General features: G+C 41.3%; 1 long non-coding RNA gene across 3 annotated transcripts in view; it reads left to right on the top strand.

Moving 5' to 3' along the window:
• Positions 1–252: 252 nt before the first annotated feature.
• The window catches only part of LOC145347887 (uncharacterized), a 75,564-nt gene continuing 49,176 nt past the window's right edge, over positions 253–26,640 (top strand). For all 3 annotated transcript variants that reach the window (XR_013887871.1, XR_013887872.1, XR_013887870.1), the window contains exons 1-2: positions 253–454; positions 15,826–15,914. This is a non-coding gene — a long non-coding RNA (uncharacterized LOC145347887). The remainder of the gene's footprint in view (positions 455–15,825; positions 15,915–26,640) is intronic.

The raw sequence follows: 26,640 nt of genomic DNA on the forward strand, positions 1-26,640 counted from the left end.
CTGCCTAATGATGGCTTCAGATCCTTTCCCAGCTAATTCCCCTGTCAGTCTAACTCCCACACAGTCATTCTTCTGCGGGAAAAAAGAGGCTTGGGTTGGGAGGATCTGCATGCCTTCAATCTTCCAGTGTGGCCAATGGAAGAAAAAAATGTCTCGCTTAAAGATTATCAGCTGAGCCAATGGCGTGCATCAATGTGTTTCACGTGACTACATTTCCCCCGTCTTTCACATGGGTATTATATAGTTCAATTCAGTGCAGCAGATAGAAGCAATACTAGAGCACTGGGATGTCTGCACACAAGTGCCCGACTAAAGTGACTTTAAACTGAAGCTTGTTTCTTTGTATAATTAATGGAACTTCCTGCTTCCTTTCCTTCTCAACTTGTAGTAAAACTAAACGCGGCACTGTACAGCTTGAAGAATATTCATAAGAGTCTATTCTAGCATCTGAACTGTAAGTATTTTCTTTTAATACGCTTGCCTTGAGAGACTGCTTCACCGCACAGCTCCAAAAGATTTGGCAATTGTGTGATTTCTATTTAAATGACAAATAAATATCCTGGAGGAACATTTGAAGTTTGAAAACGACTCACGTACTATACAGTGACCTTAAATCATTCTTTTTGGGGAGGGTGGTGACGGTTGGGGGGGTGGTGTCGTTGGTTGCTTGGTGGTGCGGGAGAGAAAGTAGACAGCCCGAGGGAACTGTCTGTCTGCTGACTGCAGCACAGACTCCTTTAAGCAGCGGCAACCCTCTGCATTATTCAGGGAGCAGGACGAGATGAAGTATGCTGCTTGTGATAACACATTCACCGTGTCCAATCAGTTCCACTGCAAGCACTAAGTAGAACAAACTCGGCTGACCCCATGACGAGGGGGTACGGCCCTGTCCAGCCAACTCAGAGTTTAGCTTGTACAATGAGTAGCTGAAAAAGCCCAGAGCTTTCAAGGGGCACAGCTGAAGAGCTTTGAAATTCAAACAAAGGGCAAGCAGGAGGGATTTTTTTTGTTTACATTAATTAATCTTTCCTACATATTTTTGCATGCAGCCCTGAGCAGTGCTCAATAAATCCTGAAGCAATCTGGACTTCTTTACACAGACGATCTTAAATCTGCCTTTCGTTCTTGGGAGACATATCAAATACATACATTCATTTAACATGGGAATATGTTCGTTTTTTTTCCTGAGCTGAGCTTTTTTTCTGTCTTTTTCTTTGTCTGCCATCATGTCATCCACAGCTCCTCCTCCGTTCCCTGCTCTCCCCCCACCCTCCCCATTCAACACCACCACCCACTGTGAGCTAAGACACCTGAAGGCTAGACATAATGATCAGAGCTCTCGCCTGTCTGGCCTGCAGCCAGCTTTTTTCTACAATCAAGGAGCCTGCACGCAATGCATGACGAGTCTGTTCTACTGCACTAAGAGAGCGGCAACTGTGGGCTTCCATATGCCACAGACAGCTAACTGAAGCAGTAAACGGGAGCCAGCCCTCCCTTTGAGCATTTTATTTTAATGCACAGATTAATTTAATTTTTGAGGCGTCCACACTCATAACGCCGGTAAGCTCGCCCCGCCCGTTATAACTATCGCCATAAACTTTGTGCAGAGTTTGACCAGACCAGATGGCCGTGTGTCCTTTTCTTATTTAGATGAGATTCTTCCTTTCAATAACATCATTCTTCCTGCTCATAAGGCCCTGCTTAAAATTTCCAGCAGAAGGAATCAGCTGAGTATTTTCAATACTAATTGACCATATGCAGAGGAAGGGATCGTGTGGCAATCACTGGGACCATTGTAAGGCTAACGGGATCAAGCCGGTCTTTGTCTCATCTGCAATAGCCGCGGCGGAAAAAAAACTGTACAAAAATTTAAATATTTTTGCAATGCTGACGTACTTTATTTCAGGGCTGTTTCATTGCTGACGACTCGTTTACACTGAAGTGCTTGGGGGGGGCAAACTGATTGGGAATGTCTGGAACAGACCAGTGAATTCATTCACTTGTTTTCAGTATTGCGACAATAAGATAAAATCCTCTTGTCCTAATGAGCTATTTGTTCTGGACATGCGGCTTTTAGCTTCAAAACTTTGTCAGCTATTTGATTTTGTTTCAGATGGGGGTGGGCACAGGGGTTGGAAGGGAGGGTATATGTCTGCGCGTAGAGAAATACTTAATAACCGCCAAATACAAACACTCGTACTGAGTGAAGCGTGCGATCGTAGTGCTTTCCAGTAAATTGATCCCCGCCATACACAGAGTGGTGTATCTCCACTATTTGCATTTTATTTAAAGGGTGTCTGGAATAACCCAAGGTTGACACTATCAATAGTGGACCTTTTAGAATTGCTGCTACCTTAGCAGGCATTCCATATCACCACTGCCAGACAAAATACCTACTTCACTGGCTAGCCTGACTGGGTCTTTGAAAGCAAATGACTCGCACCAAGGAATGAATTTAACCTCTTCTGTGGCGAACAACTGAATCTTGCTACAGCTGTGCTCAAGTGCACACAGACAATTTGGTCTTCAAAGAACACGGCGCTGCCGCAACTTATGGCCTTTTTTTAAAAAAAAGCCTTACAATACAAGTGTCTATTACCAGGACCCTTCCTTTTATTACACCTTCCTCCGCTACCTGGATTTGAATGCCTGTCAGACAGACGAGTAATTTGCTGGGCAATAGATTGTTTGTTTGATTTGAAGTGATAGGGGGGTGGGGCAAAGATACTTCATCTATTGTGGAACGTAACAAGGGAAATGTCACCGAGAAGGAGCCGTCATTTACATAACCTTCAAGCAGCCAGGTGTGCCCGAAGACGTTGGAAGGCACTGCACGTTGATTTATCGCAAGGTGGAAATCAAACAAAAGATATATCCCTTCAAGAACTCCTGCAACCAGAGTCGGCTTTAAATGATAAAAAAAAGTATCTTGACAGCTGAAACAAATCATCGCCATGCCCGAAGAGGAGCTGTGCCTTTTTCACTGTATTAGTTCTGCTATCAAAGCACCAAAGAGCATCTGCAATCTCTCCAGACTCCAGCTTCTAATAATGCGGATTTAGATCGGTTTGATGGAATTAGGAGGTAGTCATAACAAGAGGTTCCTGTGAAATCTAATCTTTGTTTTGGGAAAAAAAAAGCACTGCCTATTAATGCTCGGAATTCTTCCAATACTGAACGCGATGGGGAGATGGTGGGGGTGGGGAATGAGAAGCTGGTGGATAATTACGCTGCTGGTGATCTTAAGTATATTCTTTGGATTACCATGTCTGGAAAAGAAGAAAGGCGAGTGTCGCATGATGAATCCACAGGGGTTGTCTGGACCTTTCATACAGCGCAAAGTCTGTGTAGTCAGTGCCCTAGCCAGGGTCAGCCTTTTGCCCTTACTTACACGCTGCTCTGTACTCCAGGTGCAGCCACTTGCTTGCTGCCTTTGCATACACTGAGCAGGATTGTGATGCTAAGGCATGGGTTTCAGCCACCGAATGATGGTGCGCGGGCCGTCTTAGAGGTTTACAGCTGTACAAACCCCCTACGCAAACAACGTTAAGCCAGACGCAGTGCACGATGCTGCCATAGTTAAATCTGCTCCGCAGAGGGTCACATCGACCTGTTATCAGCCCATGCGTCAAATATCATTTTACTATTAGCTCAACTTTTTGTTTTCTCTCCACCCTAGGAGTTTAATCGCTGGAATTTTAACCAGCTATTTTTTTTCAGGCTAGGAAAGTTACCTTCGCTGCCCTCGCTAGTTCATTTCTTTATGAAAACTCAACACTAAAGCTACATAATTTTGCAAAGTAATTCCATTAGAACACAAGCCACAGTTCGCAAAGGGTTAAAATTATCCAGTGCCGCCTCCCATCCCCTTCCCCCGTGGGTAGGAGAGGCCAAACTTGGCTCAGAATAGCATGGAGGTTGTTACCATGGCAAATATTCTGTTCAGTTAAATCAAACATGGCGCTGGAAGGAGTCATCATCACTCATCACCTAATGTTGGACAGATCAAGTGGAAGATGTCCATTGCATGTCACCAGCGTCTGGAAAAATCCTTGTTGGGATTGGAGTTTTTTTTCATTTTCTCCACCAGTCTCAAACTATCTGGCCAGAACTTTCTAGATGTTCTATAAATTTTAGATCAGCCTTTTGTAAGAACTCACGCTAAGAGTGCAACAATGTATGAATTTCCATATTACTTCATCAAACAGCTCCCAATGAAGTAGACTTCTTCAATCTCAACCCCCTGACATGGGGCAGTTGCACAAAAATAGACCTACGGAATTTGAACAAGAACATTTTGAATCTGCATAGAATACCTTAGACAAAAATTGGTTACCTTGGCACTATTGAATTGTTTCCTATTTCCAAGCAACACCCACTCCCATCCACCCATTTCCAACAATTCACAATGATTAATTTGATGCCATTAATGGGCATGTTTCAAGTCAATACGTTTTTACCACGGATTTGATTTAACAGCAAATCTTGATGCATTTCTTCCTTAGAAATGTGTTCCTTGTAATCCATTTTGCCACCCTCTGTCTGGAAGATGAAGCCAAACCTCGTGACAATCAATAATTGAGCAGCCAGCAATTGAATTCTGTGAAGAGATGCATTTAAAATCAAAAGTTCAGACATGCTGTGAGCCTGACTGTCTGGTTGGATTGTGGCAGACATGCGGACCTGTCTAGAAAGCTTTTCACCGAAGCTCTGTCATTCCATCTAAACCTAATGTCAGAAAATTCCTCCGTCTAGTGCATTAATCCCATGCCTTAGTGCAATAATGCACAGCTTTTTTGCTGTCACTGATATGGAAAATATACTGAAATGGGCAGATAGAAATGAAAAATGCTTAACTAAAATCAGATTTAGAATTTTTCTTCAGGGCAGAATATGTGGATAGTGTGCTGCACCAGGGACACAGTCAGTTTTCCCAGTCAGACAACGAGGGTTACTGAATAACCTGCCATTAAACCATTAGACGGTGTATGTTTTTATTCATTGTCCCAGTTTAAGAATACATAATTAACATTTCAGTTCAATGGGTTAAAGTTTTAAAAATATATATAAATCTCAAGAAAATCAAAACACACATTCCTGACAATTCAAAAAAACTTGCACTCATTTCTCAACTGAATTTTGTAAATTACAAGAGCAGTCTGTGGCAAAATGTGGTGATTTCCCTCAGCTTGAGGTTTTCCCTATTGCTGGTTTATGTTGTGGAAATGCAAGGTAATGAATAACTTGGGTTGTGACTGAGGGGCATCCTGTATAGCTCGACCCATTTTCATTTGCACGTTAGTTCCACTCCTGGTCACGTAGTCTTTTCATTAGCCTTTCTACCAGGGTATTCAGTTTCCTGTTTGTGGATCATAATTTATTTTTTGAGGTTGTACATTACAAGAATCAACTTTTTGGGTACCCTGAAGCTTTTGGCCAGAAGCAATGCTTTTTTTAATTTGGCTTTTAAGTTGCAGAACTGACTGTGTGCAGGTACAGGCAAAGTTAGTGTTTTATTTCAAAGCAGGAAAGGGAAGGCAGTGACATTGAGGGTGTTCTGAAGAGCTGATGAGTGTGCCCAGGCTAATTGAAGAGCAAGTTCATCAGACATCAATACACTTGCATTGATGTCGTAAGATATAAACTCAATCTGCTTTTAATTTTTACTCCCTTTTGTCTTCTGAACAAGTCAAATCACGCTTAATACATTCAGAACAAGCAAACAGCCATTTCCCAAGTGATCATCATCCCCCACAAACTAGCGCATGGATTGGGTTTTTGTGCACTATGTAGCTAAGGGAGCATTGCAGTTAACCTGCCCTAATTTGCACACCATGCTGATGCAGGATAGTAATTGTGGGCAGGGATGCCAATATTGCTTTCCTCCCCACCAAAAGGATATTGGTGTTTATTTCACAACTACTCCACTGAGATCAAGGACTATATGCCAATGATTTTCCTCATCTATTTCAATAGGCAGGGCATATCTCCTGCCCCCCTCCCCTAATTGAGCCATCCATGGGGCAATAGTAACAAGTCCTAAAGCTTTATTTTAATCATTCATGGGATGTGGGCATCACTGGCTAGACCAGGATTTACTGCTCACTCCGACTTGCACTTGAGAAGGTAGAGCCACTTTCCTGAACTGCTGCAGTCTGTGTTGTTGGAACCTAATGCTGTTAGGAACGGAGTTCCAGGATTTTGACCTGGCTGTTTATAGTTTTTCCTCAGAGAATTCTTGAAATTCAAGCCCTTTTTTTAAAAAAAGAAACAAGAATTTGAAAAAAGGTTTGAATGAACTTCAGTTATATTTCCAGTACAATCAGTCTTCACTCCTGAGTGAAAGGGTAGAGACAGATGAGAAGATGTCCACTCCAACCAGCTCACTTCACTGTGCAGCCCAAGCATCTGCATGAAAAATTTCACCTCGTCCTGTTTAACACTCTCTCATCCTTTCCCACTTTTTATATTGTTCAGCTGGGTGAAGAGAACTGTCTGAAATACCATAGTATGTCACTGCATTGCAAAAATAGTAGCCAAAGGCATACAGGATAACTATAATTTGTCACATTCTTTAAATTAAATATCCTGATACAGAAAGCAAACGATTAAGAGAAAAAGTTCCAGATATGGACTGTCATACTGTAGCTCATACTCGACCCTTTATTTGACACCCGTATTTATTTTAGAAAAAGTGAAGTAAAAACATCAAGCATGACAGCAACCATATCAGTCAAACTGACCTCTTTGTATGGCAGTTTTATTAAAAACAACAGGAAATGGCTGGCTGGAAGGAAGAAAATTAAATAAAACTGTACCATCTAAGCATCTTTTAAGAAATCAAATTAAAACTGCAGTATTAGCTTTCATTGTACCATCCATTATATTGCAAAGGATTTCTAAAGCTGCGTATTGTCTTTTTGTTCAACAATATGTAGTGGAACCCACTAAACCAGTGTGGATCTCAGTTCTCTAATCACGGGCCACTCCATTCGTACTTGAATACTGCGACAGAAATTTAAGTAACAGTATAGAATTACCACACTGACTTTTCATCAGACTTCATGCCAAAAAGGCTACTAAAACTATGGCTATTAGATTATTCCGTAGGAAGTCAACTTAAAATAAATCTTAATGAACAGATTTTGATATTAACCACAAATTGCTAAGAAGTCTCATGCTAATAGTCAAAAGTTTGCTTAATTGATATATTGGATTCCCATCGCTTTTAGCCAAGACATCATTGTGGGAATAAAGTATTGAATATCAACTGAGCAGTAAGCTGGGTCAAAGCTTTGGCTCAGATCTTCCTGTAATCTGCGGAACATGCAAAACTTTCAGAACCGAAGTCGTCGTCATGTAACAAATTTTTCCATCACCAGTTACGAAGACAATAGTAGTTTTTCAAATTTGCAGCGCTCTGAAGTTTTCCTTTTGCAGATTTGTAGCGTGCAATTTTCCGCCCCTTCAATGTGGATGCAAATCCCGCTCAGGTGCTAACTCTACCTAGAGGGCTGAAACAGGACTTGAGCGGGGAAATCTCGGATTGAGACCTTCCCCCAACCCATCCTACTTACAAAATCATCAAGATCATGCCCAGGGCATGAACCTGATTTCCAACAATTTAAATTCAAATGCGCAGAAAGGCTTTATGCTGTAACTTCCGTGCTCCCCATGTGTTCCTCCCCCTGCATTGTGACATCATGCCAGTGGGAATCGTTACTGCTCTTCAGAAACACAAACCAGTCGTGATGGCCGTGCCGAGGGCTCGGGTGAGAATAGCCCCGGGGTGATACCACTAGCAAGGTCTTCAGGGAACCCTACTGGGGGCTTCCCGTCATTTAAAAAAAATGGTGCCCAAATTTCTGGACTCAGCCTTGTCCTTCCCGCAGAAATGGTGCAAAACCCGCCCCCACCCCCGCCTTGTTTTCTTTACAAAGTGTCAGAAGATCTGGAGGAGAAGCTGCCTGGGAGAAACGTGATGGTTTTCAGACAGAATCTGACTTTTTTTGGGGCGGGGCTGGTGGGAATTGCATTCCAAGTTCAACATACCCAATTGTTTTGTCTAAAGTGAAATATTTGCAGTGTTTCAGTCCACTGTTCACTCTTGCTCATTGACAGCCATAAGCTCAAGCTATTGCTGAAATGTACTGCCATCTCCCACTGCAGTGGAGGAGCAGGGGTCGATTGATTCTGCGATGGTTCCTATAACCAATCTTTTTTACAAATCAGATAAAGGATAAAAGCACATCCTCCTCCTGTTCTTCCTAACCTTCCTGATTAATGTTAATGAACTTGGTCAGAACAGCTTTCTAATGCCACAAATTGCAAACCCTACACACTCAACCCTTACAATAGTTGCCAATATCACCAAATCTTTGAACTACGAATTTTGCGTTAAAAATAAAGGAACTGATTTAGGGTGGATTTACCAGCACTATGGCGGGGGGAGGGGTGCAGGGGAACTTGATAGTCATCCCACTGCATTAGTATTGATTTCTGTCCATCAAGGCTGTTCCATTTATTATGTGGGAAAAGGGCAGGGTCACTTTTTTGATTTAACTACAATGCCAGGTGCAAGGCCATTACCAGGATTTTTAAAGTAAATTAATCCAGCAGGTCATCTTGGATTCATCTTTGGAATTGTGGCATAATTCTTCGTGCAACTCTTCCAAGATTGGAATTGCATTCCATCCTTTTGTGTATCTCATAATCGAAAACAACAGTCTGCAAAATTATGCAAATTATTACTTAAGCCAGAGGCAACCAACTGCCAGTCTTTTACCTGGGTTTTTGGTCACATTGAAAAGTACTGTAAAACGCAAGTTGTTGAAGGAACATTACACAGAATGTTACATGACTTTGACTACATTAGTCAATACAGTCCTTTTTTTTCCAAAAGGATTCTTCAGCCCAGAAGCTTAAACTAAAACCAGCTATAACCACACAAAGCTACCTTTCATTGGTTTGGGGCTGTTGCTGAGATGAAAAATAAAAGAAGGCTGTCAATAATGCATGGAACAACGCGTGCTTTCTCTGTCTAACAGCTTGCAGCCGAAAGGATAAATTTTACACAGTTCAGTGAAAACAGCAACAGTGAGAAGGAATTCTGATTTTTCAGGACTTTGCTTTCTCCCTCCTCCATACCATTTTGCAGTTATTTGAAAGCACTTGTAGATCCAGAGCTCTTTTAAAAAGTACAGAATGTCCTTCACTGGTTTCAGGATAGCCACATGTTTCCTATCAGACAACATCTGCAAAACTTGACTCTATGCTTAACAGTGCAGAGTATTGCAAAGCTGAACCAGAAGAATGTTTGAAACCAAAAAGGAAGACTTTAAACATGGTATTCTACAATGAAACTAAACATTTTTTTTAAATTCCCCCTTCAGTTCCCAAGAGGTTAATAAAACTATATGTTGGGTCACAGTATAATAACTCCTTTCTTTCTCAGCCAGTGTTCTCATGAAGCAGAACGCCATGAATTTGGATTAAAAACTGTTCCAATACTTGACCTTTGGCTAACTGAAGATGTGAGAAATCTTTCTGGACTATAAGGCAACATTTCATTTTAAACTTAGCCATTATGTACATATCATAGTCCTGTGTACTGCATGGGCACATCCTAATAAAATAACTCCATCTAATTAATCTCAGGACAGACTAAATCCCAGTTACATTTACTGTGCTAAAATGTCTTTTTGTGTGTCATCAATTTGACACGGATCACAACTAATTTTGGCTAAATTTTAGTCTAGAAATGAAGAGGAAAGTTCCTGCTGAGTACAGCAAGTTAACCCTTGAAATAGATTTCGTAGAATGTCACCTCATGCTGTTCTTTCACTATTGTCATACTTGGTCCACTGTTTAATCTTTGATTACTTAGAATAGGTCCAGTGACCATTTTAGCCAGTATTAAAAGCTCAGGATAAATCAATAATGTATTTAGAATAGAAGCTTAAGCAAGATTATGTAAACCAGCGTGACACAACATTCTTCCTTCTGAGCATGGACTTATCATTTGATCTGCAAAGGCTATAGGTGTGTGATGAGGTAGTGGAGCAGGTTTCTTGTGCACACCATTACCAAGCACTTCAGCATGGAATGAATTAACTGGCATTATATAACACCAGTTTAGTGCAGAATTAATGGAACTAGTATCGTGTAACACTAGTTTACACAATCAAGTTTCAGGTCCTCATCTAAAGATCAAGAGGGAACAAACGGATTTGACATGTGAAGAGGATTGAAACTGCACAAATAAATCGAAGTGAAAAGATGATAAAGTTTGGAACATATATTTTTACAACACATAACTAGGCCCTTTGACCCAACTGCTGATGCTGGTTTTATTGTTCCAGTCAAGCCTCTACCTATTTTAGAAGGAATATTAATCTGTTTCATTTCAATTAAATCTCAAGCATTTTAAGTATTAATTTACAACATCTGACTAAGATGAGACAACAGTGGTGTATGAGGGAGGTCACAAATGAGCAGTCTGTGGATGTAAAGCAGTAAAATATTGTTGCGATACACGAGCCTAAGAGACCTAATCTTTCACTCTGATCATTTAGCATTCACAGTAAGAAGTCTCAACACTAAGCTTATTTAGTAGCACAAGCCACTAGCTTTCAGAGTGCTGCTCCTTCATCAGGTAAATGGGAGAACCAAATAAATCTGTTGGACTTTAACCTGGTTTTGTGAGACTTCTTATTGTGTTTGCCCCAGTCCAACACCAGCATCTCCACATCATTAGCATTTACACATGCTTACTTCTGAAAATTCAAAGGTGACTTTTTAGTTTCAAATCCTTCAAGTTTTTGTAATGCTATCAATGTGAATAAGGATTTGTGCAAGTTGCTCCTGCCTTCAGTAAAGATTACGTGGTGGATCCTGTCAAAGCAAAGTATCTTGCACCTTATTTAGGGTGGCGTTTGATTTTTTTTTTCCATTTGCAGATCACTTTTGCGTAATGCCTACGTTCTATATTTAAAATAAAGTTTATTGCAATGGTTTTAGTTTGGTCTGAGTGACTGACTAATTGGAATGCTGATTACCCTTGATCATGTAGTTAATTATGCCTTATTTGAATGTCTGAGTGTCCATTTTTCCCTCCCTTGTCATTAGTACGGCTAATGACATTTTGAAGATATATAGTGTAAACTCATCTGGTAAACAAGGACAAAGTATGTGGAAAGGAATATCTTTCAATGTGACTAAATAGATTGCAGACTAGAAGCATGCTGTCTAGAAAATTGATTAGACTTGAAGATTGATGGACTTGACCTTCAGGCTTTTTCCTTAACCATTGAACCTGTAGTTAGTTAGGCAAGACAATATCCAAATGTCAATTGTCCCTTACTGATAAGAACAGTGCTGAATAGGCCAAGACATTCTAGTATGGAACAAGTACAAATATGACCCTGAGTATCAGGCTCCTATTACTTTAATGTGGGGGGAGCTTGAAGGAACATTAGGACTACAATTACATGCTAGGATTCAGTTTGGATTTTTTTAAATATCCACCAAATGGTTGTAAATTTAGAAGCATAAAATTCAGCCTATAAAACAAACGAGATTTTTTCATCCTTCTGAGATACCCTACCCTCAACGTACCAAAGTCCCTCTCCATTTCCAGAATTTAGCACAATCCTGAATTGTGCCATCATAGACCCCAAACAGCTGTGTGTGTGTTATTACAATATTATTTTAAACCGCTTCATTCTACACTTCAAATTAGTGTTATTCATGATGTTGGTGTTTCTGAGCATTTCACATTCTGAATTGATGTGATGTATAATCACTAACTTTTTCCTTAGGATGTTTTTTAATGTTAGACTTAAGATAGCTCAACTGCTGTGTAAATGCAAATTAATTTGATTTGATTTGAAAGTTGCCCATGGTGACATTTGGTTATTCTTGGTGGCTGTATATAGCTGTTTTGATTAGTGATGATCACATCTGTAAGGAAGACAAATCCTCTTGCATGCTTTCCATCCTTCACATTTGCTACTACATCATTTGACAGTACACTCATGTACTTGTTGGCACTAACATAACTGCCACTTTCTAAGCACTTCAATGTTATCTATAAAGTAACTTGGTTATGAAGCAGTGAGTTGGTTTTGTGATCCAGTGGGTAGCATCCCTGCCTCTGAGCTTGAAGCTCCCAAGTTCAAGTCCCACTTCAGGACTTGATGGCCAAGGAAGCAAGTTCGTAACACAGCCAAACAGTTTGTGTGTCAACCAGGAAAATCCTTCCTCCATACACCAATGGCAGGTAGTAAAAGTAGGAGATGTCCTAGTCACAACATGATGATGGAAAGGAAATTGGAGCTTTTTCCATCACTGTCCCTAGGTCCAGACTACATATTGCAAGTTTATCTTAGGAACTTGGACCCACTTGGATCAGATTGGAACCAACAGTGGGGGGGAGGGCGTTTGATCCCTGTTCTGGCTGGGGTGCCTCCTTGCATTACCCATGGTGTTCAGATTTGCCTTTGGACAGAGAATTGAAGAAGAAAAGTGTGTGTGTGTGTAAAAAAAAAAAAATAATAATAATTTTGGGTCCAACACAATTCTTCATGTGGTGCATAAGACAAAACAGCACAAAGAACAATCTACTCTATCTAATTGGAGAATAAAAAAACCTTTGCCAGTATATCTGACACTAGTGAATGGATGAACCAATTCTTCTACACTATTCAGTTTACTGTTGTGTGATGTGTACAGTTAAAAGTACTAGGTAAAGAGATTTGGCAGGACCAGAAGATCCTGCCATGGTACACCACCAGCTGGGGATTCCCTGGGAAATACCATTGACAGCAGTGGAACCAGAAGGTCCCACCATCCATGAATGGCATGTTGCCTCCTGCTATGAGAAACAAATGGGGAGGCCAGAGAATCTCACCACGCCCCACTCCCCCCCCCCCCCCCCCCCGCCCAACCATCATTTTCATCAGCAACTTTGACACGGTAAAGAATGATTGATTGATTTGGCCCAACTTAACTAAACTGATCTAATAATGTGACTTAAATTGATTTAAAATATTGTAACAATTACTGAGAATGCACTGTCAAGATTTATCTATCAATGTAATGTGGTACCACTAGTCCTGCCCATGTCGATTTTACAAGGATTTAATTCTATCTGACATGCTGTTGGCTTAAGATGGTATGTTGCTTTCAATATTAATGCTAACTCATCTAATGAGAAGCCAGATAAGTATACACTGGAGAAAGAAATAGGAGGATATGCTGAGAGCATCAGATGTGGTGGTAGTAAGGTGGCTTGGGTGGAGCATGTACCAGTTGGACTGCATGGTCAGGCTCTGCTGCAATTTCTTTGTAATCCTATGTATGTTTTTTAAAAAAAAAAAATTTGGGCACAGAACATGATGGAAATATTGCCATCAGGTTTGGAGTCATAGATGGAAGATCATGAGCTGGGCATTGGCTGTTCCACCCTAAGTGATCAGCTACACCACTGGGCAATAAGCATGGCCTGTGGATAACATAACACAAACCCAAGCACTCAGTGACTACAATGACAACCACTCCAGTTCCACATTATCTGATTTCTAATGCTCACATTGCATTCAACACTTAACGTTTTGCCCCCTTCCCCCCCACAATCGATAAAGTACTCCACTGATTTGCTAGGTAAGGCTGGAGGCTGGGCAGGGCATTTACTAGTTTTATTTGAGCAGTTTTAAAAAAAATTCTTATCCGGTCATTAAATGTGACCTTTAATAAAATGACATAAGGTAATAAGGCAACCAACAAAAACTGCTGCTAACCACAGGCATGTTTCCATCATAATAAGTAGCTGCACAGTGTAATCAGGGTGCCTAGGAAAAATATCCCGAGGACTTTGAGAAAGACAACCACCAGAACAAAGACATTTCGCTAAAGCAACAAAGGAGTTTCACTGGAAAACCATTGAATTCAAGGAAATCCATATAATCAAGAAAACACTCATTTCACACTAACTCAAAATTTTGGAAATGAAAGTTTGTTATAACTAAAGTAGGCTCGTGAATGAGAGCCCTTCCATTGGAATTAGATCTCTTTGGGGGTTTCTACAACTGATGATCCCGCATTTCCTATGGAGAGCCCAACAGATCAGAGAAACCTTCTGTAAAAGCAGTTTTCTGGAGATCGCTGGGTATCATAAAAGACAAAAGATATTTCTTGGGTGTCACCATCCTGCTGCAAAAAAAAAAGGAACCACTTGAGTCCATATTTCCAGATCAGATTGCTTTTAATGGTGACTTCCAGCATCAGCTAAACAGGTGCCAGGAACAATCTTTTTGGGAGTGTTTCAGAAAATTCCATTCATAGAATCATAAGTTATGTTGGCCACCTGGGTGGTTCTGAAAGAAACCAAAGAACTTGCTGTGAACTGTGGAAGGTTATGTTATCTGTGTCAGTAGAATAGCTGAACAACTAAAGACGGATGCCTTTAACCTGCCTGCAAGTAAACTTGCACCAGGCTCTCTTTTTTCACGTTTAAAATTGCATTTTCAAAACAGCAACATGCTTCCATTTTCTACGTTGCCCCGAGGACCATAGTATGAGGTTGCATCACGGGTGTTCATCAGAAGGAAACAATTGAACAGTGTGGTGGACGTGACTGTTTAACAGAGGGGGAGGAAACTTGGATTCTTCCAAGTATCTGCCACTCCCAGTTGTTAATTATTTACAGGGAATCATTTTCCCTACTTAATGCACTGTGAACCTAAGGGATTCCATTTCTGGGAGCGGGATGTGACAATAACCGTTCATTGACCTGTTGCATTAAGCAGTCAATCAATTCACCTCCAGACCGAAACAGCCCAAAAGTGGGTGGCTTTACTGTGGCCGTAAGCTGCAGGGGTCTCGCCTTTGCCCTGTGAGATGTTGGTGTGCAGAGTAGAGACACCAGGGATGGAGGCAAGGAAATCTGAAGTAAAAGCGGAGACTGGAGATATGGGATCAAGGTGAGGCCCAGCAGGTTGGAGGTGCAGTCACAGTCAAGCTGGGTTGGTGGGATATATTCCCACTTTTATTAGCTCATTCTTGTGACTTTCCCGAGAAGACCTTGATTGATGGACTCCCACAAGTTTTCTCAGAGGTTTCCAGATGTTTTCAGCGCCGGCTGTCTTAATTAAATTACACAGAAGATAACATTTCTGGATCAGTAATCTCATTATTACTCCTCCTATCTAAACAGATCGAAAGGGAGCGTTTCTGGAAATTATGATTCGGGGGTGACATCATCAATTCCCCTTTGCTCGCCCCTCAAATGGTGCTGAGTTGACAGAAATTTCAAGGTTGAGAGAGCTTGACAAATGACTGCCTGTCCCCTCCTCCACCAACTCAAGCAGCACTGAGCTCTCGTCAAGACATGCCTGAAAGCTAATAGTGAGACAAAAGCAAATAGACTGAATTTTTCCATGAATATGAGTGCACTGTTGCCAGCAAAATCCCACAGGGAGGAGGAAAGCAGGACAATTCTCCTTTGAACAACAATGGCCGCTGAGAGCTAAAATTCAAATCACTACTAAAAATCCATTTTGTGCAGGTTGAACGCTGAGGCAAGCATCAGTTCGCTCTTTGTCTTTGACTCTCTCTTTATTGTAAAACTTAAGTGCTTGGAATATCATAGGTTTTTAAGTTTATGCGTTACACTAATTACTAGCTCAATAGTGTGATTGTACATTCAGCTTCAAGTACAAATGCCCGCCTGCAATATTTATGGGATGCTATTTTCACCCTCGGTTTTAAAATGATGAAATTACAGAAATATGTTCTGACACGCAATTCCACTTGTTTGTCCTCCAGGCCACTCAAGTCGCTATGAGTTTGGGTCAGCGGTTAATTCAAGCAGAAGAACAACGTGACCGAGGACATCACTGTCAGTCCCACATTAAGTAAGTGGGGCATATTATCCAGCATACTCGCCCTGGAGGCACAGACGCAGATTAGTATGTTGTGTTGGAAAAGCGAGAACTGACTGAGCTCAGCCCCTTTATCCCTGACCCAAAGCTAAAGCAAATGGAAGGTAGAATCTTGTTCCCCTCTTATTTACTTTGCATCTGCTGTAATTGCTATTTACCGTCTAACAGACAGAACGTCTGCCATAAAACAGGTGATGTGAGTCATGGGCGCCTCCGAAAGAGAACGCATTGGAGGTGTCTGGCATTCCAGCAAGAGGGAAAGATATTCCACCTGCCTGGACTTCTGCCCCATGCGGCATTCTTTTCTATTTAGAATCATGAAAAAAAACAAACCTTTCATTAGAACATCTGTCTGGCTGGAACTTTTTGATCTCTTGCTCCCTTCTGGAACACAACACAATTTAGGCAGTATTATTAAAGGATTCATTTTACAGCCACATTAAATTGGACTCCAAGCTGTATGTTGAAAGGGTGCAACCTGAAAAGAGAAGAGAACATTTTGCCTTTATGTATTCAGCCTGCTCACTCAAAATATTGTCTGGAGACATGCTTTTATATCCATCCTGCCTGCATTAAATGTGAACATTTTTAAGCTGCCAGATACAAGTCAGATCATTTAGAGGCACTCTGACCATTTAGGGACATGAAGATTCTAGGTACAGGGGTAATAAGAGGAGTTGGATATTTCTGTGCTTGAAGTATACCTGGACCAACTGCTGCAGCTTCACCTGCTCTCTGGGAACAGAGAATGGCTGAACTCTCAGCCAGCAAATCCTGTGTCCCATTTTAAGATGCACAAAGTGTTCAGGGTCCTGTTTTTACAAGCTTCACACCCTCCAGCTGCTTTACATCCTGTCTCCTCATTCACAAAGCGATTCCACTTGCTGCTTCTGCCTTCCCCACTCCCCCCGTTCCGCCTCCCCCTCCCAAGCTTGTTTTTTTTTGTCCTCCTGATTTAACAGCGATTTTCAGCCTTTGACCACTGTTCCGTGCTGGGAGTTTCCAATCCTTGGCAAACAAAAGAGGATGTTTTAAAACATGAAAGAAAGAGGATGTGTAGACATCCACTTTACAATTCCAAGCCCCCTTTGGTCCAAGTTCCTGAGCATGTTCAAACAACTTTCCTCATGGCGGCAGATACACCAGCAACACACTGCTCAAATCAATCATCCCATCTCAACCTGGGCCTTCACTACCTTTTTGTTTAATCAGGAGGGGCCTTTCTTCACTGATTCACTTTTTTTTTGAGAGCCTGTTGACTTTTCAACCCTTCCTGAACCCAATCCTCTCTGTGGTTCACAGAATGTAAACTAAGATAATATGCCTTTAATTCATCAAAATATGTTGCAATTGTCTCCTTCAAAAAACAATTCTAGCTATGTAGAAACAGATCATTTTTAAGAATGCCTCCAGGTTCATTTAGGTGAGGTTCTCTTGTTGGGAGGGGATGTGGTTATTTCAGCAATCATTTGTATGAAAGTGGCTCAAATTGACTTTACAAGTATTTAAATGTGACTGGTTGAAAATAAATTTGTCTCTTGTGTATCCAGGAATAATACAGACAAATGCTGTGCTGGTTAACAGATGTAACTTTAAATATGGCAATGGTCTCTGTTAGATGTTTAAAATCAATGAAGGGGTTGCTAGCATGTTAATTCATTGACAAATGTTCTTCCTGATCCTCAATATTAAGGATGAGCGCAAATCTGGGCCCAAGTAGATCAGATCCAGAACTAATCCAAATCTGGTCCATTTGATTAAATTGGAATTTAAAAAAAGCTTTACTTGGACCCACCCTAGAGAAGGTTTTGATTTATTCATCTCATTATATGCTAGACATTTTAAATGCTAGAAACATCATTTTGATTTAGAGTTGGCATTTAGCTTTAGATAATGACTATTTAGTAGTTTACTCCTCGATTGTAAATTAAAAGAGATTGGGTTTGTTCAGAGTAGATTTAAAATGAAAATCTAATCCAGGACCAGTACATCATCTGTACTTAGGGAAAATTAAAATGGGAGCAGGTGCACTAAGATAACACATTTTATCTACAGTTCTCAACACCTATGGTGCAAGCAAGTACTTTGCTCCAGTTATTACAGATTGCTCTCAAACACTAGAGTTGAAGGCACACAAACGTAAGGGTGCAAATGCATAATTCTTACAAAGAGTGCTCACAAAATCATAACTGGGAGCATCTTGGCTTTTTGCAGAGCAAAGTGAGGTAACAGATTTATATGGAACACTGGCTGAGAATCATCTAAACTTTGTGCCCGGTTAAAGGAAGAAAATGACAACTGTCTAGATTCCTCAGGATGTGGCCATGATGAGAACTTACAGGAGAAAGACTGGAGATAGTGGGGTGACTTCTACTGCAGGAGAGAAGGCCAAGGGGTGATTTTTAAAATTTTATTTTCACTGGATGAATAGATTAGACCCAATTGTTCCTCTTTTTGAGTAGTTAAGAGAAAAGATTGTCAGTTTAAGGTGGTCATGAAGAGTGAGACAAGCTGTTGAGAGAAATGTACTTATGCAGAGACTTGTTAGGGCATGGAATAATAGAATCCATAGTATCCTCCAGGTGCAGAAGAAGTGCATTCGAACCATCAAGGCTGTACTGACTATAATCCCATCTAGGCCCTATCCCCATAACCCCATGCATTTACCCTAGTTAGTCACCTTGACACTAAGGCGCAATTTAGCATGGCCGATCCACCTAACCTGCACATATCTTGGACTGTGGGAGGAAACTGGAGCACCCATTGGAAACACACGCAGACACGGGGAGAATGTGCAAACTCCACACAGTGACCCAAGCCATGAATCAAACCCAAGTCCCTGGTGCTGTGAGGTAGCAATGCTAACCACTGTGCCCTCAGAATGCTTTGCCACAGGATGCAGTGAGGCAGAAGGAGATAAATACTTCACAATGATGTAGCAGACAGAATAGGCATTGGTGTAAGTCAGATTGCTTGAAATAAAGAAGTGGCACAGACATGACAAGTTGAATGGTCAACTTTTTTTGTGCTGCCTACTTTTATGGTATGATTTTGTTCTACTTCAGCTTTCTGCTCAACTTCAATAAATTTTGCCAATTCATTCATTCCTAATCTTTGCTGACCATGACCTTCCAGCTAGGGGTACAGGTAAGTGTAACCCAGCTTCAACGCTACCTCCATTCACGAGTCAGCCAGTAGGCGGTGTGTATATTTGCGTGAGTGTGGCAATGGGTAATTAGGAAACCTGTCAATTTTTCCCCCGTTTGGAATGCCCCCGACCAGCAGAGAATCACCAACACTCATCAGATTTCTGGTTGACGAGTTGAAAGGCTGACAGCTCAAGTCAGTAGCTAAGGAGCGGAGATGAACAGCCTAACTCTTCACCATCAAAGACGCTCAACAAAACTAAATCTTTTAACACTTTTTGAACAGTGAGGTCCAGCCTGCAGTCTGCGTAAGCATCTGCACACGTTCTGATGAATTGCAAGTAAAATGACACCATTTGCAAAACTTGAGAATCTGATTAACTTGAAGTTGTGTCAAGACAAAAGAACTGCTCAAAACAGGGACTGCACCTAGACCTACCATGCAAAGAGGAAGTTACCTGACCTTTCCAGATTCTCTCTCTTTTCAAAAAAAGAGTTTGAGTTCAGGCTGGTTATACTCAGGATGAAATTTTTACCCTTTTGTTGTTAAAAGGTGTAATTTAGGATGTTCATTTTACTACTGTAATCAACTTGAATTCATCATGAACAATTTGCCACCAGCAGCTCCATAATTTATATACTCTTGTGTGCCTTGGAAGCAGTGTTGAACTGTTAAATGCGCTGTGCAATAAAGAATTCAGCGAGACCCAACCGATTTATGTCTGTAACCTTATTGGACCTAACATGGAATCACTCCCAACTTGATTGCATTCCTTTGCTTTGAGTCTCCATTTTTGTATTGGGGTTCAGTCTCAATCAGTCATTCGACCATGCAGTCCTCCAAACTGAGGCCAATTCCCTCACTAATATTTTTATTTGGCTTTGTTGGTCTTATTTGGCAAGAGTTGAAGAAATTGGTTCTAAGATCAATTAGCACCTGCCATGTGCCTGAATCTGAGGTTCATTGTCACTGGCGTTTTATTCCAGCAGCATTTCATGTCATGCTTTTCATTGCCGTTGCAATCAATAGTCAGCTAGCACACTCAGTTCGAAGCCATCTCTGGGAGGGGTACTTTTTGGAGCTCTTTCCCTCTTGTGTATAAGGCTCTCTAATGCCTGACATCTGACGCAACCGTGATTATAGTTTTTGGGGAAAGTCTGGTGAAAGATGTGGATCTTGCCCTCTAATCCCTTTTTCAATAGACCTCACAGCTGCTGATACTTAAAATAAGAAAAGGAAGCCTGAGGAGGATAAACATAAGTCCTTAGGCCTCAAAAATTATAGAGTATGCAGAATATGTCAGGTATAAACTCCAATTACAGTACTTACAGGAAACCTAACTCTCTGAGCAAGAAATGAACTCAGCCAAAGATGATGCAGTACTGTCCATCAAAAAATTACTTTTTGGTTACACGTTTAGCTTGGTGCATGCTGGCTAAAAGTATTTCTTATGGTGCATCCATTCAGTCCCATACAACTCAATTGTTTGTGCCACATAATGTCTAAAACAGCATCAATGTGGGGATATCTTAATCACTTCCTGTGGGAGACCGTTTTCCATCTTATTGACAATGGGCAGGAATCTCCCAAGCCTCAGCTGCCAGGTTCAGTGGCAGGCATGGAGGGAAAATATGGCGCGAGGCAAGAAATCAGTTTCACGTTGTGTGCCTGTCATGGCCGATCAGGAAACCCACTGGAAGCCAGCGTGAAACTCATTTGCATCCTGCTAATTGAATGCAGATGAACATCTGACCACCCACATCAGATTCTCTGCAACATCAACGGAAAAACACATGGTTGTGAAACATGTTTGGAACAACGTGGCAAGTACATGTCGTGAAGCAGCTGAACAGCACCAGGGCTGCCTCCAGAGGTCTGGATGGAGGTCATTGGCAACTCTAGAACCTGGAAAACCCATGACAAATGGTGGCCACTGGGGGGAGGGGGAGCATCCATGAAAAGGCCCGTCCTTATTAAAGGTAGCAAGAGCCCAGATTGAGATGGGATGATTGATCTGGACATTCCAGATTTGGCGTCCCGAGGACATTCCATCTTTTGGTCTCAGGGTGCTCCTAAAGATCTGTCTATCTTTTTCACGAGATCCACTTGCTTTGACTACTATGGAAGGATTGGGCACCTTTTTTCAGTAATATGTATGGGTAGTGCATAGTCTGCTATCCCATTAGGACTACCCTGATGTGAAAAGCGGTGCCAAACATTCAGTTATATGGGTTGAGGCCAGAAGACTTGGCATATTTTCCCACAGGCCTCTGCACAATGCGAGACATTCCACATTCCCACCCTGCCATAGGATGGAGTCTCCAGATGGGAGAATTCTTCTGCCCAGTGCTACAGAGTCAAAAATGTTAGCTTAAACCTTCGTCTAAAAGACCAAGGCCTTGTCTTACTTCTTGGATGGACATTAAAAAAAAAACTATGATCTTTATTCGGTGAACAATGGTGGGGTTCTCTCCGATGTCCTGCTCAACATGTGGTAAAATACATTCGTTAAAGACCTCTGACCTCCCCTGAAGCTGGGATTCTCCAGTACTGCAGCAGTGAACGGAGTTTTGGCAAAGCACCAAATTCTCCATTCTCACTGGCAGCAGATGTGGTTATGAATGAGAGTGGAGAATCCCGCCTCCTTGTCTTGGCTTTGATCACAATGCTTGTTTGTGGGATCTTGCTGTGTGAAAATGGCTGCCACATTTTCCCTGTGTACAAACAGCCAGTACACCACAATGACTGAAATGCTTCTGTGAAAAGTGCTTTGGGACATGATGAGTTTGGACAAAGTGATGTTCATTCCCACTAGCACAGGAAGACTGAAGATGTTGTAGAGCTAAGTTTTTAAACCTTAAGAGTCACAGAAATACATGGGCAGTCTGCTGAACCATTTCTGCATTTATCACAGTCAAAAGGAGTTCCAAAGTTTCACCAACAAAGAGACCCTTAAGCAAAAGTCCCCTTATTTAAGTATACATGATCAAAGCTTTTGTGTCACAGGCAGTATACCCCTATAAATGATTGCTGGCTTTTAGCATGCTTGGGAAGGCTCAAGGGAGCACATAGTGTCTCTGGGCCATTTTAAGAAAATTCAGAAGAACAAGTTTTCTCGCTGGTGATTGTTAGTAACTTTACAGTCAGCTGATGTGGGTATGTGTGTGCTAAAGGAAATACCAGTGAGATTCATCATTTAATTGGTCACGTCATGTAAGTCACTTGGGACTTTTTACTTAATAAAGGCCTAGCCAATCAATGTTGAGAGAATAAGCAGTTACTGTACTGAACTCGATGACACTGCGTTCACATTCTTCATTCGTTCCTGAATGAGCACTTCTGAACTCATTCACCCCTGTGGTGTTCACGAGATATGGATCTTTCACACTACAGACAATGGGACCAGTGTAGTATTCAGCACAGTGTTCAAAGGATAACTTAAGCCCCTGTTTAAAAAAATAACTGGCTATAATAGTGACAATTTGAAACTGGAATATTAAACTCAAGATTTCACATCCATGTTGTGGATAAAGGAGAGACTTGGAAACCGAGGACAAGTTTTGTCATTTGCAGGACAAATTAAAAGCAAACTAATGCTGCCCAACTATCTGTGCTGAGTCTGACATAGTGATCAGAACTGAATTAATCTGCTTCAACAATCTGATTTCAGCGTTTCTTGTTGATGAAGCTACTTTGCCCTGTGGGCTCAGCGTTTTGTCTACCCGTTTCCCTAATACTGCATTAGTACCCTAATTAAATATTACTTAAAAAAATCAAAGGAATTAAACAACTGAACAATATCTTGAGTGCTGCATTTTATAAAGGCTCCTTGCCGATGAGAATTGTGGTTTCACATTAAACAAGAATGTGATATAAATGTAGGGTGGGATTTTCTACCCACTTCACTCCACCCTACGTATTTTCCAGCAATGGTCGTGGCTCAACCTTAGGCCTGCTGAGGTCCAAGCCATTTTGCATGGCTCATCCATCTTACATCAGGGAAACTGCCACGGGGTGGGGGGAGTGGGGGTCATCTTCAGTAGCACCAGAAAATCCTGCCTGTAGGGGAAAAGGGCAAAAGGTTCACTCACAAATATCGCGGGGATGCTTGGTTCATTTTGCACCTTGAGGCGAGATGGCCAAGGGAGATGGGAGTGGTAGGGGGAGGGGGTTGTGAACTCTCTGCTTGAAAAGTTCCAATAATTATAATTTGATTTTTTGGGGGGGGGGGGGAAAAAACCCACACAGAGGAGCGTCAGAAAAATAATTTTAGAAAATATATTTTCAGGGAGAAATTTGGCAGATCCTTCAGCAGAAACATGCCTGAGCCTCATGTCTCATTTATTAATTTGCTTGCTGAAAGGTAGAAATGAAAGCACTCGTGTTCTTTGCTAACACAAATACATCATCATTATAAAAATTGAACCTTTGGTTTCTCAACTCACTGAAAACAAAGACAAGTAAGAGATGCCAGCGGATGTTACTTAGCAGGATCCAGTAATGAAGGTCACTCCTTCACCAAGTTTTTGGCCCCAAATAATTTTGATTGAAAGGAAGAACAAGCAAGAAGTTGTTAATTCCATCCAATAGCCGATGGAGTTTGCTGGTAATATATAAACAAAATTGATCAATTTTCTTAAAAATCAGTGTGATTTTGTTTAAAAGTCAATAATTTACTGTCTGGTGATCATTTTAATTACATGTGGAAAGGATTGGCAAGTAACAACATTAAGATTTGTTTTCTCATGATATCTGATTATTAGATTACTGTTTGAAACTACAATATTTCAGAAGAAGCAAATGACAAGATGCTGGAGGAACTCCTGAAGCTTGAAACTGACATGAAGAGATTTAATAAAAAAACTTAATCTATCTTTTAAACAAAAGACATACAGCATATTATGGATAATGAAGGAATTAAATAAGTGAACAATATCTTGTAAGTGGTGCATTTATAAAGACTCCTTGCTGATGAGAACTGTGGTTTCAGATGGAACAAGAATATGATATAGAAGTAGGGTGGGATTTTCCACTCCCTTCACCCCGCCCTAAACATTTTCTGGTGACGGAGGTGGCTCAACTTTGGCTGCTGGAGGGATCCTCCAGTCCTGTTGACTCTGCCATTTTGAGTGGCTCGCCCATCCTACTTTAGGAAAGCTGCCATGGGATGGGGAGCTGGAGTTGCCTTTGGTGGCAGCAGCAGAAGATCCTGCCAGAGGAAATGTGCAATGACCTTGGCCTCACTAATGATACTCACATCCCAGGATCAAATAAAATAAATATAACGGTAATAACCAGCTTAGACAATCCTGTTTCACAAATGTAGCAGTGAGAGAGACTTGGCCTGTAAGAGGTGTAAGCTACTGCACCACTGCACCCACGTAAGATTTGTGTTGTAAAACTCTTCATCAGTATTGCTGTCAAGGCAGTGTTATATAATGTCATGGACTGGATTTATGCTTTTCCTTTCATTGCCCATTATCAGCATGTTTTCATGAGGTGAATATTTTCTCATCCTCAAAGTTAAATAATTCCAGCAGCAGCAAGCTTTTTGAGAGTTTAAAATAAATGGGTATTTATTATTCTCCACCTAGTTTGAATTTGGCACAACATCACACTCACTAATCCCACAAAGATTAGATACAGATAGTGGTAATAATCAGCTTATGAATATCTTGGTCTCTTTCCTGACAGTTTTGAACTTTCTTGGATGAAGTTGATGCTTTTATTGAAGTTAAGTTCTTGGTAAAGCAAATAATTGTCAGTAAGCTGTTAGATTTCCTCTAGGTAGATTTCCAAGAGGTTGGATCGCAGGTGATTCTAAAGTTGAAACAGACTAAGGATTCTGTCTCTGTCAGAATCTCCCACTTTCAAGGTTTATTGCCTTGGCTGCTTAAATGGCTTACAGCTAGTTTGATGACTTGCAGTGGAATTTTCTGTCTGCAAGCAGCTTTTTTGCTGCTTTTAAAACCAACAACAAAATGGTTCCCTTGTCATGTGATTTACTGAAGTTCAAAGTACTTTTCTTTCCCCAAACAAAGCAGGGTGTGTATGATGATTCTAAAAGTTTTTAGTGCTGTCATTTGACAACTTGAAATTCACTCGGCCTGACTTGAATGAGAAAACCATCATGATAGAATAGAAGGTTGATAAGATGAATGAAAACGGATCTAGAGCCCACATTCACCATCTGTGCAGAGGCCAGGTCTGAAGATCCAGAAGTTGAAGGTCTTGCTGGTGTTATCACCAATCTCAGATCTCCCTCGCCCCTCACTGGTGACATCATCAAGTTCATGCCCATGTTGAATGTGAACCTGTTTTACATGAATGTCAATATATTTCCATATCCTTAACCTGCCCCTTCACCAGATAATGACACCCCCCCCCCCCCCAAGCAGAGGGACATGGCCAGGTAGTGCCCTGGCACAGGTTTTCACCATGCTGATGCCAACCTGGAAGTGCCAACTTGTGCCAAGAGGCAGGCCCATGGGGGAGGAGGGAATGATGCTAGCTGAGAGTGGATGTAGGAGCAGGGGATGCTGGTGGTGGGAGGCGGAGGGTTGGGGTAGGGGAGATGATACCAGCTCCAAACTGTGAGGAATGGATGGGAGAAGGGACTCATGATCAGTTGGGGGGAGGGGGGCATGATGAGTACCAACTTCAATTGGTGTGGGAAAGGGAGCCCCTGAGACCTCTGTGGTAGGCTGGACTAAAGATTTACATATGTTCAGATCCGGTACCCTTTAAAGGTGGTATACCAATCTCAGTGCAGCCGGATTTTGCCATGTTGAGACCCCACTCCTGGCATGAAACATTTCCCCACCCCACACCTCCATTGGTTTTATTTTCTTACAAGACTCTGCCTAAAAAAAAAATCTGTTTCTGTGGAGAGAAACAGACCAGTTTCCTTGCCAGAAACAACACTTTGCCATTTTTTTGGGGTAAGATCCACATACCACCGCTCCCCCCCCCCCCCCCCCCCCGAGTTTCTGTGTCTCCTTTTGTCCAGGGTGAAACAGAGTCAGCTTAGCTTAAGTTCTATAGTCCTACTTCACTGATCCATCCATAAACAAAGGAAAGTGTACATTTCCTGAATAACTGTGAATGTCCACATTTAACTAAATATTCACTTGAAACCTAGTACTGTGAAGTTCACAATGCTCAAGGCTGTACAATTTGCATCAGCCATTTTAACAGAATGTTTGTCCAGCTTTTAAATACATATGAACTTTCAGTCAAATGCACTGGGACATGACAATAGCTGCATTTTACTTTTAAACCACCAACATCTATAGAACAATGTATGTGCAGTATGTATCACTCTGATGCAGTACTGAAGGAATGCTGCATTGTCAAAGTTGGCCTTTTTCCCAAGAAGTGTCTAAACTATGGCTCTATTTCCCTGTTGAGCTAGAAGCAAAAGATCTTATGGCATTACTAGAAGCTATTTATTTGTTATAATATATTTTCAGTTACCCTTTTCCCTCTGAATTATTTTCTGGGGCATGTTACAGCGTAGATTTGAAATATGCTTCATTTTGAGTAGTTGATG

The sequence above is a fragment of the Carcharhinus amblyrhynchos genome, chromosome 9, assembly GCF_965287045.1.
Source record: "Carcharhinus amblyrhynchos chromosome 9, sCarAmb.v2.hapA, whole genome shotgun sequence".
Classification (NCBI taxonomy): Eukaryota; Metazoa; Chordata; class Chondrichthyes; order Carcharhiniformes; family Carcharhinidae; genus Carcharhinus; species Carcharhinus amblyrhynchos.